This window comes from Halyomorpha halys, unplaced genomic scaffold, assembly GCF_000696795.3.
Source record: "Halyomorpha halys isolate HHAL.00 unplaced genomic scaffold, Hhal_1.1 Scaffold1287.1, whole genome shotgun sequence".
Lineage (NCBI taxonomy): Eukaryota > Metazoa > Arthropoda > Insecta > Hemiptera > Pentatomidae > Halyomorpha > Halyomorpha halys.
Window position 1 is genome coordinate 322,601 of NW_027112028.1, and position 17,092 is coordinate 339,692.

Sequence of the window (17,092 nt, forward strand, 5' to 3'; positions counted from 1 at the left end):
TGACCATCTTCTTATATATCAATTTTTACGGTCAACTATATATACATATATATTAAATAATAATAATATTAATTGATTATTATAATTTATTTCTCCCACTAGAAAACTAGTATTGAGCATAAATTGAACAGGTATAAAATATTAAGAATTTATAAATAAACAAAATAAGTTTTACACAAAACTGAAGAAAATTATCAAAAAAAGAAGTACAGGATTTGTCAAATCATTAATCTCATTTTTTTATTTTCTCGAAAATGTTATTTTTACTATTACGTCTATGAGGTTGAGCATTAAAAAGAATATGTATCTTCGATTAGTAATAATAATATTAGAAAACCAAATGATAATTGATTCGGCCAATGTTCTATAATACAATAAATAGTGTGATATTGCCTATAGTCTGTGCTCCTATGAATTTTGCCATCCTTATTCTATAATCATTCATTATTCAAATTAGTATCTATTTATTTATTCATTTAATCATTTATGAAATTATTTTAATTGAGTGTGGAGACCATGATTATTGTATTTTATTAAAATCCAAAATTCGTGAACAACCAGTTAATTTTCAACATTTTCGTTATTTGTTTTCACTACTTTGATTCTAAGTTTGTTTTCCTCTTTAAAAAAGATAACGTGTCATTCAGTGACCACGAATTGAGTCCGATCAGAGGTTTAGAAAGAAAAAAATCAATTTTTCCGAAGGAATGGACAAGCTTTTCTTCAAGTCTAGACTCCATAATAGCTAACAATACTTAAAGATGAAAAACCGAAATACTTATTGCATTTCTCTCTGTTTTCCTCTTAGGTTCAGTCTGTTTATAAAGAGGGCACGGACGTAAAAGCCAGGAGGGAATCGTTATTACCGTCAATCATGCGAAGAGAAAGCTACGGGAATCGAACTAAAATATTATTTAAAAAAAAAAGTTCACATAAATGTTGCTTTCTCTTCCTCTTTAACACTCCACTGATATACGAATATGTTTCACGGTTTCCGTTTTAAATGTTCATTATATAAATTGTCCTTTCCATACTTGATTTACTGATAATTGACTTTTCAAGTCAATTTTTGGAATCTACAGTACATTCTTTACCAAAGAATATCCCAAACGGTGATAAGTTTAAACACTGATTATCTATTGGGAAATGACTAAATAGCTAAACATTTATTCACATGTCAATGTTAATTTTTTGGTGATAATTAATTACCTTTCAAACTCCATCAGTATGTATTACATCTTTAAAAATTTCGTTTTTTTCAGTCCATTTTTAATTCTAAAACATAAAAAATCTAAAATGAATATCTAACAATTTTTCGGTTTTCACATTTATCCACCTCATCTCACTAATTTTATTTTATATATGATATTTATCCCCTTCACTTTTGGAAAATCCTGTGCAGTGCGACCATCTCACAACATTCACTATATAAAGTATTTTCAAATTCTTTCATATTTTATATTTTCCCAATTTTCATTAATAATAAAAATTTGAGATGGCTAACTACTTCAAATAAAAAAAAAAATATGATGTTCTTTAGAAGAATGATTTTAACAAAAATCGCTATCAAACTATTTCAATAAGGATAAAACCTATCTAACATTGAAGATCACTAGTGGATTGATTTAGGGAGTATGATTAAATTTATTTGAATTTTTTTAAAGGAAATTTAAAAAAAAAATTAAATCAAATGTGCAAAGTGGCACTTCTGTTCGATCGATTTTAACGAAAAACTTGTAACATCCCAGGTATACAACTGACCCTGGATAAATGAATGGGAACAAGAACCCAAGAGGAGAAAAAATGCAGTTTCAATTTCAACCCAATTTTTGATTAGTTTAATGAATTTTTAATTACTAGTCAAAATTGATGAGTTTGCCAAGTATAGGTAGGAGAAATAAAAAATGGCAGCTGTATCAAAACGTTAAAAAAAACTTAATTTTTCATTCGGAGCTCTATATCTTTAAAACTATCAACAACACTAGAAAACATAAGAAATCATCATTTAAAGTAGTTTAAATTTGCTAAAATATGAGCCCTGTTAGATATTTAACAGATATAGTTTTTTAAAAAGCAACATTTCATAAACCATTGCACTGTAAAACCAGAAGTTTGTGAATTTATTTTGGGAAATCTATATCTCGAAAACGTTTCAACGTATAGATCTCTATTAACACTGCAATTAAATCTAATTTAATGTACTATAAAGTAGTTCAATATGATTATCTTCATAGAAGTAGTAGTTTTTATGATATTTGCTAAAATATATTGATTTATAGTTGTTCGGACATATTTTCATGTGAAAAATTTATATTCATATGTGAATATAGTAAAAATTACTATCACTACGAAGATACGTATCATAAACTACTTTACAGTACGTTAAATTAGCTTTATTTTAAGTGCTTGCAGACATATGTATAAGAAATATTGCAGATATATTTTTTCAAAAATCATAAATTATATCCCAACAACTAGAAATTAACATTTTGTGAATTTATTTTATTAAATACCATAAAACTACTACTCATACGAATCTACATATATCTACTTATCTACTACGAATCTATCTACTATGTTGCTATATTTTGGAAACTATTGAACGTAAATAGCTCTATCAGGGCTCATATTTCAGAAAATTTACTGTACTTTAAATGTTCTCTCAAGTTTTCTAGTTTTATTGGTAGTTTTAAAGATGAAGAGCAGCGAAAATTAATTTTGTTTAACTTATTTAAACCGCCTTCATTTAATCCCCCTGTATGGCACTCATCAATTTTGACTAGTAATTATACATGGTTTTGATTAAAGTTATCAAAAAAGTGAGGTGAAATAACTGCCTTTTTTCCTCCCCGGCTCTTGTAGTATATAATTTCAGTTTCATATGACACCTTTTTTTTTTTGAGCTAGTCTGTCCACGTAAACTGTTTCATTTCGATATTTATGAAGTATTATCTACCTTTTAACTATAAAAAAAAAAACAGATTGAATGTTTTGGTACCACTGGCTGGTGTGACCTGTTTGTAGGTTAGATAGATGATAGCGATGTGTGAAAAACAGATCGTCATGACAACTAGTAACCGATGAGTAAACAACTTTTCTAGAGATAACTCATATCATCCACTTACAGGGGAATGGTAAAAGAACTGAAAAACATTATTGTGTTGTGATATTTGTTCTTGTCACGAAAAATATATAAATATATCCATATTTTAGCTAAAATGAATTTATCTACTAATTTTTTATTAAAAAAATTATTTTTAATTTTAAGTTTTTAAAATATGACTAAATTTCGATTAGAAATTATGCAAAAAATGATCTTTAAATAAAAATAAAACCAATATTGAAAAAAAGTTATCCAAAATTTTCAATTATTAAAAATTAATTTTAAAGAATATACAATTTGGCTATTTTTAAGATAATTAATAAACTTTGAATTTAACAGAACTTTGTTTGTTCTCTTTATTTTAGAGTTAACAGCTGAAGATGAACAGTCTGAAATGTCGGAAGAAATATTTTATTAATTTAAGATTAATAATAATAAAAACTTGAAGTAAAATGGCTAATAAATCATTCAAAAAAGAAAAAAAAAAAAAAGGAAAAAATACATATTAAACATTATATAACAATTTTCAGTAGTAAAAACCGGATAAGTAAATAGTGGACCCTCACAAGAAGGGTGTAAACATCTTCAAATTTACGACTTAATTCAAAATGCCTTTATAGTTTATAGTAAGACCCGCTGAAAATTAATCTTAATCAACCATTGTTTATTTTCTAAAAAAAAATTTTTTTTTTTCATACTTATTATACATTTTTTTTTTATATGCTTCAAATATGTCTAAAATAAAAAAAGTGATTTAACATTCCTCTTGTGAGAATTCAATATTTAGAATGATCTGCAATAATACGCAAAATAAATTGGTTGTTGGTTGTTTTAATTGTCGTTTAAACTGGAAAAAGGGATGTAAGTTCGAAGCGGTATCAAGGATATAATAAATACTGATGAATCTTTAAATGTTATTGTTATTCCGAAACATTCAACATTGACGTTATTGGACAACCTTTCCACTACTAGAAACACAATACAGCAGAACCCCGTTTAGTTAAGTTAGCTCAAAATAGTGCAGATACTCTTTATTATGCACCAAGGTATCGCCCTACTTTGCTGAGCTTCACTAAGGTTCTCGCCTAGCATATAAACAAAAGGTTCAGTTTTTCTGAAATTATGCAAATATTTATTGCAAAGTGGGGCGGAACCTTGGTGAATAGTAAAGTATTTTTGTATTATTTTGAGGTGCCTTTTTTAATTTTTACCGTCTCTCGGACTATCTTTCTACATTAAAGACAGTTTAATAAAAATGTGTAATTATTCTAAATTGGAGAATAATGGACATGACGTGTTTTACCCCAGAGGTACAAATATATTATTTTTATGTTCGAATTATTTAAAAGAAAACAAATACATAAAGAGAAACTTTAATACAAACGATTTTTTAAAAGAGTGTCTGAACTGAAAAAAATGTTACATCTAATCCTGTGTTGAATAATAATACTCTTTTTGTGCAAACCGTTGACAATGAAGATGTTACTATTTATATCGATACATTACTTTTTGAAAATAAATTACTAAATTCTATTTGCGCACAAAATCAGCTTGTTATTAGGGTTTACCGAATTTTTGCAGAATATATTTTCCAAATAAAGTTTTAATAAATTAAAAACCTTAGTCATCGTAAGCGATAATGTTTTACCTATATATGTTAAACATTTTGTTTTTTTCCCCCAAACATTTGTTTTTAAATCGAAATAAACAATGAATACGAGAGACGAATGAAGTTATTCCATTAGGAAGCCACCATCGAAGGTAGAGGCCATGGCTGTTCGCGCCATTGTCTTGAGGTTACAGGAAACAAATCTGCATACAATGCCAAGGATCGCCATGTTTCCCCTCGGCTGGAACATCCAGGTCCTTACCTTCCAATCGGTTCCTCTCTTTTGGGAAAGTGTACCACTTTCGGATCCCATAGTCGGCCAGGTTGTATGTCTTGAGGATGGAGCGAAAATTCTGTGGTTTAAGCCTATTTCTTATCTACTCACGCTTTTTTTATATGTCATAGGAAAATGGTAGAAATAGAGACTTGTTCAAATATTCAAATCGTCAGTTCTCGGAAAATATTACAATAACAACTTAGTGGGAGTAATTTCATTAAAGAAAGTAATTGATTTAAGCAAATCACTTAACTGTTTACGATAAAAGATAGAGAAGATGTAGCTGCATAAAAAGTAAAATACTTTGTAACTAGAGATGCCACAAATCAAAAACTTGTTATAATAAAAATGAATGAACATTATCATTTGTTAATTACATAACTCACTAAATATGTTTAAAATTTATCTAATGATGTCATTTTTGTTTTTAAAAATATCAGCTTTAGTATTTATCTCTTTTGTTTATTAGTTTCGAATAAATAATTTGTGTTTCAATGACCGTTCTTGCATTACATTCTCTACATTTAATAACTATTGTTATATTGATCAAATCTCCATTTTTATCATCTCCCAGCGACATATAGATCATTTTGCAGACCAAAATTGTAGGTTGAAATGAAGAACTGATTATGCATTAATTGTAAAATAAGAAGCAAATAAATTATTTTTTTTTTTTTAATGACAATTAGGGTAAATTTAAGAATCATTTTGATGTAATATATGAATTATGTTACTTTTTTTTTTTTCTCAAATTAATCACATTTCTTTAGTTGCTATTACTTTACACTATGCAATGTAGTTGTTCTCTACCGCCAGCGATTGTCTGCAGGATCATGGTTGTAGTACAGATATGCAGGTATTGTAGGTATGTGTTCAGAAGTTGGTTTTGTTCATTTCAAAACAGGTCTCGCTGCCATTTTCTTTTATGGCGAGTTGGGAGTGTAAGGATAGTAATGTCTGTTTCGATGATGTATCCAGTGCCTAGGGCTCAGCAACCCCTAACCCCTGTGATCGAAAAATCACAATTAATTAAAAATGAATTTCAATTAAACAACAAATAAAAATAGCATTGGGGAAATTTATCACTGGTGTGAATAAAACGAAATTTTCTTAAAGAAATGGACTTTAAAGAAATAATTCATGATTTTGTTTTTCAAAACCTCTTGTAAATATTTACTTTTTTAAAAATGGAAGTATTTGTTAAATTTCTAATATTTAAAAAACTAATAATAATCTTAACTAGTGCATAGTTTAGTTCTATTGATTACTGAAAATTGTTCAAAACATAAATTCTGTATCTTGGGGACCACCCTTTTCATAAAGTTCTTGAGGTTCCAACTTGATTAAATACGGGCCTGATTGTATCCTGTATCAACGAAATACTTTATATATCTTTCTTACAACATCGTCAAAATCAACATGTAGTGTTACATATATTACACTATGTGTTACATATTAGATTGTGGTACAAATATATCGCTAAAAAATAATTTTCCGTTTGATTTACATAATAAAAAAACTACATCAAAATAAGGACGTATTACAATGGGTAGTAAGGTATCGTACATCAGTATTTAAATCTGCTTTTTGTGGTTCCAAAAGATATATCGGATACGATCGTTTGGTGTTAACTATTTACACTATATACTGTTACAGAGCGAGAAAGCTACTGTAACATCGGTAGAGCGTTTTGTAATTTAAGCGTGACTTTTGCCGCCGGCATCCCACCGCAGCTATAGAGAAAGCTACGGACGTGTGAGCTACACTTTGCCTGTGCGACACAGCGGTAGGTAAAAAGTGGCCACAGCACTAAAACTGTGGTTTACGAATGATATGTTGGGATGGTAAGATATCCTCATTATCGATTGATTTTTATCTGAGATAATGTAATTATATGACTGATTATATTAGGCTTAACATAGTAAAGCTGAATATTTTAATATTTGTACATTTAATACTGTATTCATTTTAGAATAAATACCGACATATATAGTAAAGAGATATACTTATTATTATCGTGAAAAAATTCGAATATGAATTTTCATTGAAAATATTTTTTAAAATCTTTGTCCAAAACTAGTCCCGCAAATTAATCTGTGTGTGGGGGGCAAAGGTAAGTCTATCCCAAAAACCGAAAAGCTAAATTAATATTACGTATTTAAGGCAAGTATAGGCCTGAGGTGTTACAACAGCTTTTTAGAAAAAATCGACTTAATGGAAGCGTCACTTTGTATTATCGATTTTACTTATTTCTATGATTTACTCAAAAACGGCTCTATCGATTTTGATTGAATCCTTACATGATTGTACGATTAAACAAAAATCAGCTAGGTGGGCGCCCACTGAGATCGGCCTGGTCAGAAATGTATGTATTAAATAGTTTAGTCAAAATAAGCTATTTTTAAAAATTAAATCCGATGTAACTATTATTTTGATCACTTTTGCAATAACGTCTAATGAAGGTAATATCAAGTTATGATAAATAGTAAGTGAGTTTCAGTCAGAGATATCTTTGTTTTTTTTTTCGAGGAAATATCTTGTAAATGCCAATCATAGAAAAAACTATTAATATTCAAAATATAAGAGCATTAAAGGCTCTATAAAAAAAGGAACCGTTTATTTTTTATATCTAGTAGTTTTAGATATAATCTTCCTTGAAAAAAGGTATATTTTTGAAAATCTGTTCCATCAACCTTTTTACACACAGAAATGGGCTAATATGTCCTCTTGTGATCAGAATCAATTTAGTAGATTACTGGATCCTAACGAAAATCTCTATGTTTCTTACAATATCTTGTTAATTCAAGTTCTTTTATATAATCTTTGTAGTAACATATTATCTACTCAAATAATTGACTCAGGATAAAAAGAAAGACAAAATGAGAAATAAAAATAAAAATTAAATGACAGTTAATAACATTCTATATTTTAATTAAGTAATAAGTAAATTCAAGGAGGAGTTGAGAGATACCACACTGTAAGTCAGTTTGTATGCTCTGGTGACTAGAACCATAGTTGTCCTCTGAGTAAATGCCAGGTTATAATAGCAGGTCAATAACAAGCTAGGAGATATCTCCAATCCTATCTTAAAGATAGAAGAGGATATCTCCTTTCTTCGAGATATCCTCCTACGTTCTATGTCAATATCCATAGAGTGTGGCCTATCAGTCTTGCCCTATAGAAGGGTAGGTTGTCTTGGCAGTGGCCAACCTCATCTTCCTCCCCTCACACCATTTCGCTTCTAGACTGTCACACTGTCGGTTTTATATAGGTAAACAAATTTATATAAGTTGGGGAAAGTTAATAAATGAAGTTTGGAGTATTTCCTGTTACAACTGGAATTTGACTATCATAAAACTGACAGGCATTACTAAATAATTAATCTCGTGTCAATAACAAAGAAAATTAAAACAGATAAATGAAAAAAAAATTGTAAAGAAAGGTGAATGAAATGATGAAAACATAAGTTAAAAAATATGTATTTATAAATTATGAAAACAACAATTATAAATTTTAAATGGTTACAGTTCTGAATAACTAGAACAATTACCATTAATTAAATGGGTACTGGTTTGAATCCTTTAAATTGTATTCAACATGTAAGCACTTCATCTAGCTGAGTTAGGCAAAAATGAATTGCAATTACAATTACTTTCCAATTACTGTAATTTGAAACTATGAAATTAAATCAAAATGTTTAATTAGTAATTTCAAATTCTTGATGAGCTAATTTAATTGTAAAATTGGTCTGAAATTACAACTACAAGTTTAACCAAAGTAATCACAATTACATTTGTGTATAATTAGTAATTCAATTAATTTATGCACAATACTGGCATCTGGCAACATATAGGTTCATTTGAATTCAATAAGGAAAATATAAGTTTAACTCGTTAAGGAGCAAAAGAATTATATACTTGATCTCATGTTAGGAGGATCTTAGCAGTAAATATATGTGTGAACATTTTCCTGAAGCAGGTTAGAGAAAAAAAGTCATGAATAATTCACACGCATTTCTCCTACCTTACATTGAATACAGGATTGAATGTATGGTTGTTTTCTCTACACAGAAATGGAATAAATGTATAAGAAAGTTTTTAATATCTTTTTTTTATGATAGGAAAGATATATTTTTTTAAACCTATCCTTAGAACGTATATTTTAATTGGTGTTTGTTGTTTATTTGTTTGTTAGTTGAAATAGTAGCTATTTTTGATTCTTGAAGAACCTTGAATGTGGCTTAATATTCTGAGTATAATATACTAGACATATAATATAAGTAATATATGATTTAGTTGTATCCTCTTTTAATTTAAAAGTTTTAAATAAATGCTAAATTATTCTTCAAGTTAAGAATAGTTACCTATTTGTACTGACCTCCTTCAATGCCATCCCATCCTGGTTTTATCTGTTGATAGAGTGAGATGAGAGTGAATTTATTAGGATAATGAGATAGAAAAATGAAATAAATCTGTTATCATAGTTTTTTTTTAATGAATAAATTCCTTTAAAAGAATCACATTTATGAATCTAATTTATATTTATCTTTAATAAATTATAACCAGTTTTTAAAATCTAGCCTAAGTTTAAACATGCTCTAAATTATCGATAACTTACCCAAAGTACCTAATGGTTGGTTTGACTCCCATATTTATATAATTATCTTTGGTTTAAAATTGTGATTTAAAAAACTCTGAATTACTTTTTTATTTTGTAAAAAGATGGTCCAGGTGGAGGTCAAGAAAGGTTCAAAATAGTGAGGAATAAACTTTTCATTGATAACAAATTTTTCGCTCCACTTTGCAGAGCTGAGCACAAGAAGTTTCAGAATGATTATCTGATTCAATAAGAAGAATAGGACTTCTTATATTCACTCCCACAAAGTAGGACAAAAAATTGGTTATCAATAAATAGTTTATTTGTTAATATTTTATTCCTTTCTTGGCCACCACCTCGATTGTCTTCCTACAATCTATTACATAGATCAACTATAAATTATCCAACATTTTTTATTTAGCTACAACCTATTCTTCAATATATTAAATTATTATCTATTTGAAAATAACAATAGTGTGTAAACTTGAGATATAAATAAGTGATGGTGAGGAAGGGTTTCCCACCCCTTTATGCAATAGTTCCAGCAAATTATATTGGCACTCCATCTCTTTTATTATTTTTTGTGTTATTCTTAACCACTATCCGGATTAACCTTTTGCTTCTTTAAAATAAAAATAGTTACCATATCTTGAATCAAAATATTTACTATACTTTAATAAATAAATAACCATAAAAATAAATAAATAATATCCAAAATATATTTGAATCACAGATCTTCCTAAGCAAATACATCCCAAGCTTTGTGGTTACTAATTATACATTTTTGAATTATTTTTTTAGAAGCAGTTATATATGATTCATATTCAGTTTTACCATGTTTTTTCCTTATAAATTTGATTTTAAATTGTTAGTCATACTTCTCATTGTAATTTTCTTGAAATATTAAGTAGATGAATACAGTTGACTGTCACTGAATTTTAAAACTCTTTTCCGATGGGATGAGGTTTTCGTCGATGAGTTCAGCTACAAATATACAGTTGTTCTGCAACCAGTATAGAAAAAATTATTATTTTTCTTCTGCATTATCAAATTGTCATATTGACTTAGAGATTCTTATAGTTATTTATTACAGATTTATTCTTGTGCATAACGTTTTGATATATTGTCATACCTACAACTTTTTTGTTGAAATGTGTAGAGTCCCAAAAAGACCCTTTATGTCCTCATGGCGTTCTAGTTTTCCCCACTAGTTCTGCAATTGAAAGATATAATTCAGAAAATATATTTATAACATCCTCAAGATGTATTTCTTTTTTTTTGCTGTTATTATTTTTACAAAACAAAAGTAAAATGAAACTGAAAAATTTAAAGGTTATACACACAAAATTGGGCTCTCTTCTTCAAATCAAACAGCTTGGAGCATCTAGAGCTGCTTAAATGTATAAATGCAGTAGGTAGAAAGCTTGTTGTATCTCTGTAAGTCTCTCTCTTTTCATCAGTTGATTTTTATTGGAGCTGTATTGAGATTCATATAACTTCTATGCCTTAGAGGGACAAAATACTCCTACTTTCCTCTGATTTTTTCTTTTGTGGCTTCATTTATTTCAAGTGATTTTTTCCTATTTCTGTTTCATAAAATAATGTAGGTATAATATCCCTTTAATATAATAAGTAATGTTCAGGTTCCATTGGAGAGATTCTTACTGATTAGGTCTCTTAATCCCTTAACCAAGAGGGATCCTCTTCTGGAAAATTTAATTATTGCATGTTTTTTATTTTTTCTTCTTAGCTCTTTTATTATAAATAACAATATCAATATATAACTAAGTATATACAAACGTAACTGGTGCCCTTCCTTTGCCTTATGGCATTATAAGGGGTTGGGCTGGGTCCGCTGAAGGCGGGGGTTACAATATTAGTCCAGGAGCTGCTGGACAGGGGGTACAAAGAACGGGGAGAGCTGCTCCACTGGGATAAAAGGTGAGATGGGTTAAAATGACTTCAGACTGCAGAGCCCAAAGCCCTTCCCTCGGCGAGGACATCGACCAAGGGGACAGTGCTTTGCCACCTCCTGGGTCTTGTTGGAGGGGCGACTTCTCTGAACAACAGGGTAGCACATGCCTTCAGCCCATCAAAAAAACTTGATGTGCCTGCGGCCTATGAACTCTAGCTCAGAGGGGAGCTGGAACTCATCATGGATAGCACTGTTCTTGGCTCTTTGGAGTGAAGTTCCTTGGACTGTTCACCGAAGGAGGGAATTCTGGAGATTCTGCAGCTTTTTCAGCATGGTCTTGAATAGGTGTCGCAGGAGTTGGGCACCATAGAGCAGAGTTGGACAGATGATTGCTTTAGATCTCACTTCGGCTCAAGCTAAATCTTCAATTTGAGCCGAAGTGAGATCTGCTGTGAAGTGAGCAGGTGGCAGAGCCTGTAGGACTTCAACCGAGCCAGATTGAGTCTCTCCCCAACGTGACTGGAGAAGGTAAGATGCCTGTCAATTGTGATGTCGAGGTAGAGCAATTCCACTCCTTTGCACCTTGTGGTACAAAGAGGTAAAAAAAGTTAATTTTATACAGATTCAACGTCAACCATAACGTTGAGGACATAGCTGCAGAACAGCAAAAACCACCTTCCAGGGTTCAGAATGACAAGGAGATTAACTAAGGACCATGGTGAGGGCCAGTGGTGCCCTCTGGAGCTCATCCAGATCATGACGGACCACACTGTGAAGCTCTCAACCATCCAGGCACTACAGGCTTTAGATCATGATCGATCCTGTCAGACTGCCAACAGTATGGTGGCATACTGAAATACTGTGATCGGAAAAGTGTATGTCTGAGATGTGGAGAACCCCACCTTCTAGGGTAATGCACATTAAGTGGTCCTCCTAAATGCACTCTATGCAAGAGCAAAGTTGGACACTTGGTGACATCTAAAGAATGTCCAGTTTGAAGAAGAGTTGGGCCAAGCAAGAAGTGGCTGCACCAGCACCGATGCTAGCGCAGTCCAGAAAGCCAAGCTGACTTGTACGGGAAGACATCACCTTCTCTGAACTGATGAGAGGAACACCAGCTACGAAGAATCAGCAGCCGACTCAGCCTGCCCCTGTGAAGAGTGCCTCTGACATGCCAATCATCGAACAGCTGTGCACTCTCATGGACCAGATGACGGGCATGGTGACAATGCTTGTGGAGATGATGGGCAAGATTCGTGCTCGCCATTATGCCTGAGCACATAGTAATCAATTACAATGTCAGTGGCCTCTCACTGAAGCAGACTGAAATTAAGCTTCTCCTGCAGCAGCACAGACCATCGGTAGTGCCGCTCACAGACACCATGCTCTCCACCTCATCACGTATGTACTTTCAAGGGTACTACGCATACCGAGAGGCTTGCTCACCTGGTTCTCGTGAATGAGTCATGATCCTGGTCAGAAGGGAAATCCCGTCAAGGATCCCGAGCCCAGTGACGGCGAATGAGGGAACTCGTCTAGTCATAGTGGAGGTACGGTTTAAACACCATTCAACATTTCCTTAATTGAAGGCTGCGAGATAGGTGGTGAAATGATAATTGGAGGTGGTCGCCGCACTGCTGGTGTTGCAGCTTCTCTCAACTGTAAGAGCGGGTTGGTACATGTTGGGATCCACAGGTATCCCAGAGTTCTGAGGTAGATCAGGAACAGCCCTCAGCCGGAATGTCTTCGTAGTGGAGATAAATTCCCCTTCGTCCTGAGAGGTCCCCTCTTATTTGCTCCTTTGACTCCTTGATTTTCTACAAGTTCCATCTCTATTTCTTCATCTGAAGGAGGCAGAGAGCTGTTATCAGCTAGGATCTGGATATGTGTGGTGCGATGTTTTGGGCTGTTCCTAGTAAGAGGCATTTTGGCAGTGATGGGTAAAGAATGTTGCATGAAGTGGTGTGGAAACTTAAGTGAGGGACACGCTGCCTGATTGACTGCAGGGAATTCCTCCCGCAATAAACTGGTACCATTCAGCACAAAGCGCTACCTCAGTGAAGAACAAGAAGTCATTGGAAGGCAGAATGTCACTTTGTACACTATTTAACTAATTAACTAGGACTAACCTGAATGTCTTCTGATTGGCCTATTTGTCTTTTATTGCTGTCTTCACACTTCTTAAATTACCCCATTGATAATGGAAGCTGGATAATAAGATAAGAGTTGATTTGACCTTAACTTAAATGTATTAACAACATCTGTGACATGTTTTTATTTATTTATGTATGTATTTAAATTACATTTTGGTTCTTTAAAATTACTCGGGTAAGGGTAGGTTGGCTATCAAAAATTAAGTTTATTAAATATATTTCTAAATTATTTTTATTATGTCTGAACTTGTACTAACTAGAAAAAATAATAATATTAACTGATAAATAATGACATGTGCTAAAGCCATCATCTATATTATACAATGCCTTAGTAAGAAATGTAAAGAATTCGGAAAAATGCTTATGAGTGAGTAGGCCACGTATATATAAAGATAAAAATTGTCTTTTACTATGAATGATTATACTTATAATTCAGAAAAAATGGTTCAAATTAACTATTTACTATGTAAGTCAAGAGTAATCTAACTTAATATCTTTTCTGCCCTTTTTCTTCATAGAAACTACCATTTTCTAGGCCATCTTGAGTCAGAGGTTTCATCGGCTAGCCAACCTGGCCAGACTTGGTCAGACCTGGGTCTGAATGTAATATGGGGGTAATAGTCAAAGAACATCTATTATAAAAATAAAGATGGAGAATTTTAATTTGAAAATATTCATCTCCATACACCGGAATTAAGTATATATTTTCATTAAATAACATAAATAAATGTACTTAAAAGAGTGCAAAATCATCAGATTCCTATTGGATGTTAAAAACCTAATATTTTATAATAAATATATTACATGATTTGTAATGTAGTATATTTTCAGAATAATATTTATCGTGTCATCATCATGCTTAAAATGATATTAAACTTCCATGTTATAGCATATTATTTACCTCACTCAAGTAGGGGTCACATTTTTAGTTGGGTGATGATTTTGGAAGAATATTATTTGTTTTTAATTTTTTTAAAATAATGAACAGTGTTATATTTAAATTTTATTTTACTATCCTTTGTATAGCATTTAGAAACCTTGTATGTATGGCAATGAAAACCAAAACGTTTTATGCACTCGCAAACTATTTTGAATACTTAAATTTTTATCTGAAAGAAGGATACCGTGCCTTACATAATTTCAAATTAAGTAAAACATACAAATTTTTATATTATAATAGATAGATTATTTACAATTATCTAGGATAGTGATTTGAATAAGGTCAACCGAGTCTATTAAAAGACATGAACCAATAAAATTCATTATATGTTTAGATTCAAAATATGTAGTTAAAAATTAGCTGAAAAGTATTTGAAAACATAGTAGAAATTTACATGTATATATATAATTGTTACAATTAGTAACAATTTTTACATACAATTAGGTATGTAATATTGCATGTTTAGGAGAGCTATGAACAAACATTAAATGTAAATCTTGGACATGATGTGGAGGAAAATGAAGTTTAGAAATAAAATTATAAACAGAATCATTTGCCTTAATTTATTTTATCGTAGTATTAAAAAGGTTTCAATTTATCCATCTCATGGAATGTTTAGAATTCATTTTTTACTATATCATTTTACTATTCTGCTTTCACTACATTCGCGCTGCCTTGTGGTCTTCCATGGAAGCTTTTAGTAAAAGTTCAATGTTATTCTGAGAGAGAGCGCTCTTTACATTTCAGCTGAAGATTATAAGATAAGTTTGTCTTGATAACCAGATCAAACTGCCTTGATTTGAACGCGGAAATCTGTAATTAAATTGATAAGTTCCGTTAAAAGTAATTTTATTCATTTAGCGCAGCCATTCCTTTTTTTATATACTAATAAATATACTATACTAATATATTACTGTATTATACTTTTTATATACTAATATATTCCTCGACTGTCTGTTAATTGATTAAAAATTCAAAATGTTTAAAATCAGTCGTTGTTCTTTTGATGTGTTGTTAACCTTGTGATTTAGGGGTAACATTGTTTCTCATTTTTACCGAATCTTGCCCTAGGATGACGGATGCTTCAAAATTACCTCAATGAATTATAATAACTATTTGTTTTCATAAAAAATAGTATTCAACACCGACTTTGTGTTCACTTGTCCGGCTTCGAACTCAGTTAATCCAGTTAGTCAGTTAATCAGTTAGTCCAATGTTTAATATGATATTCGTTTTTACACCTTTGTTGTTCAGAAGACAAAAGCTAGCCGTTAATTACATGACAAAGTTATACCTACAAAACACACACCCAACCTATAAATACATCTTCAAACCTAATTTTTCTGCAAAATTCCAACAAAAAAGGAACTTCACATTGCCACTGTCAGAGAGGCAAATGGCCTCTACAATAGATAAACTGAGGCAAATCAAACTAACTGCAGTAGAAAATGAAGTGCCTCCCTGGACCTATAAAAAAACCAGATTAAACCTTCATCTATCAAAATTTCAAAAGGAACTCAAAACACATTACCGGAAGATTATAAACAACAGTACCATATAATAATCCAGTCTTTACCCGATCACTTGTTAATTTTTACAGACGGAGCCAAATCAGACACATCTACGGCATCCGCTTTTGTAACCCTAAATACTACCTACAAACATAAACTGCACCAAGATTGTAGTATATATACAGCAGAAATCGACGCAATTCTAATTGCACTGAGATACGTTAAGAGCTTACCAATTAAAAATGTGGTGATTATTTCAGACTCACTAAGTGTCCTGAAAAACCTTGAAGAGCATGTATCCGGAACACCCCGGACTTCATTGTGCTTTAGGAATTTCATAAAAATTTTGAATGACGATGGAAAAATTAAACATTTAATCTGGTTAGCTAGCCATGTTGGGATTAGAGGCAACGAAATGGCTGATATGGCAGCAAAAAAGACGCTCACCCTTCCGGGACGCAGTAAAGCTTTCTTGACAGCTTCGGAGCTCGCACGGCCATTAAGAGAGGCCATATTACAGGAGTGGCAGGCACTGTGGGACAGCAGTCCGCCAAATAAATTGAAGGCGATTAAGAAAAATGTCAAGACATGGAGCAGCTCCAGTCGCGGCAACCGCAGAGAGGAGGTTGTATTGACAGCCAAAGACTAGGACACACTAGGCTCTCACACCTTCACTTAATTACAAAGGAGGATCCACCCAGATGCAAGAAATGTGATCAAATAATGACAATAAATCATATCTTCGAAGAGTGTGATTTTTACACTGGAAGAATAAATGAACTGGGTATACCTTCAAATATATCAGAGGCCTTGGGAAATGAGGAAACATATATAAATAAGATTATGTCTTTTCTGAAAATACAAGGACTATTTGTAAATATATAATGTTTATATATGAATGTATGTGTGTGTATATGTGTATATATATATATATATATATATATATATGTTTTTTTGTATATTATGTATTGTTTGTATACTTTATATA

General features: G+C 31.5%; 2 protein-coding genes across 4 annotated transcripts in view; one reads left to right on the top strand and one right to left on the bottom strand.

Moving 5' to 3' along the window:
- The window catches only part of LOC106689162 (uncharacterized), a 92,359-nt gene that overhangs the window by 42,411 nt on the left and 32,856 nt on the right, over positions 1 to 17,092 (bottom strand). The window lies entirely within an intron of this gene.
- LOC106689161 (uncharacterized) overlaps positions 1 to 17,092 on the top strand; it is a 127,065-nt gene that overhangs the window by 36,492 nt on the left and 73,481 nt on the right. The window contains exon 1 of one of the 3 annotated variants that reach the window (XM_014434018.3): positions 7,307 to 7,354. The exons of the other annotated variants lie outside the window; for them this stretch is intronic. The gene's annotated coding sequence lies outside the window, so the exon portion shown is untranslated. Of the gene's footprint in view, positions 1 to 7,306; positions 7,355 to 17,092 lie in introns of those variants that run through there. 3 annotated transcript variants of the gene reach the window in all.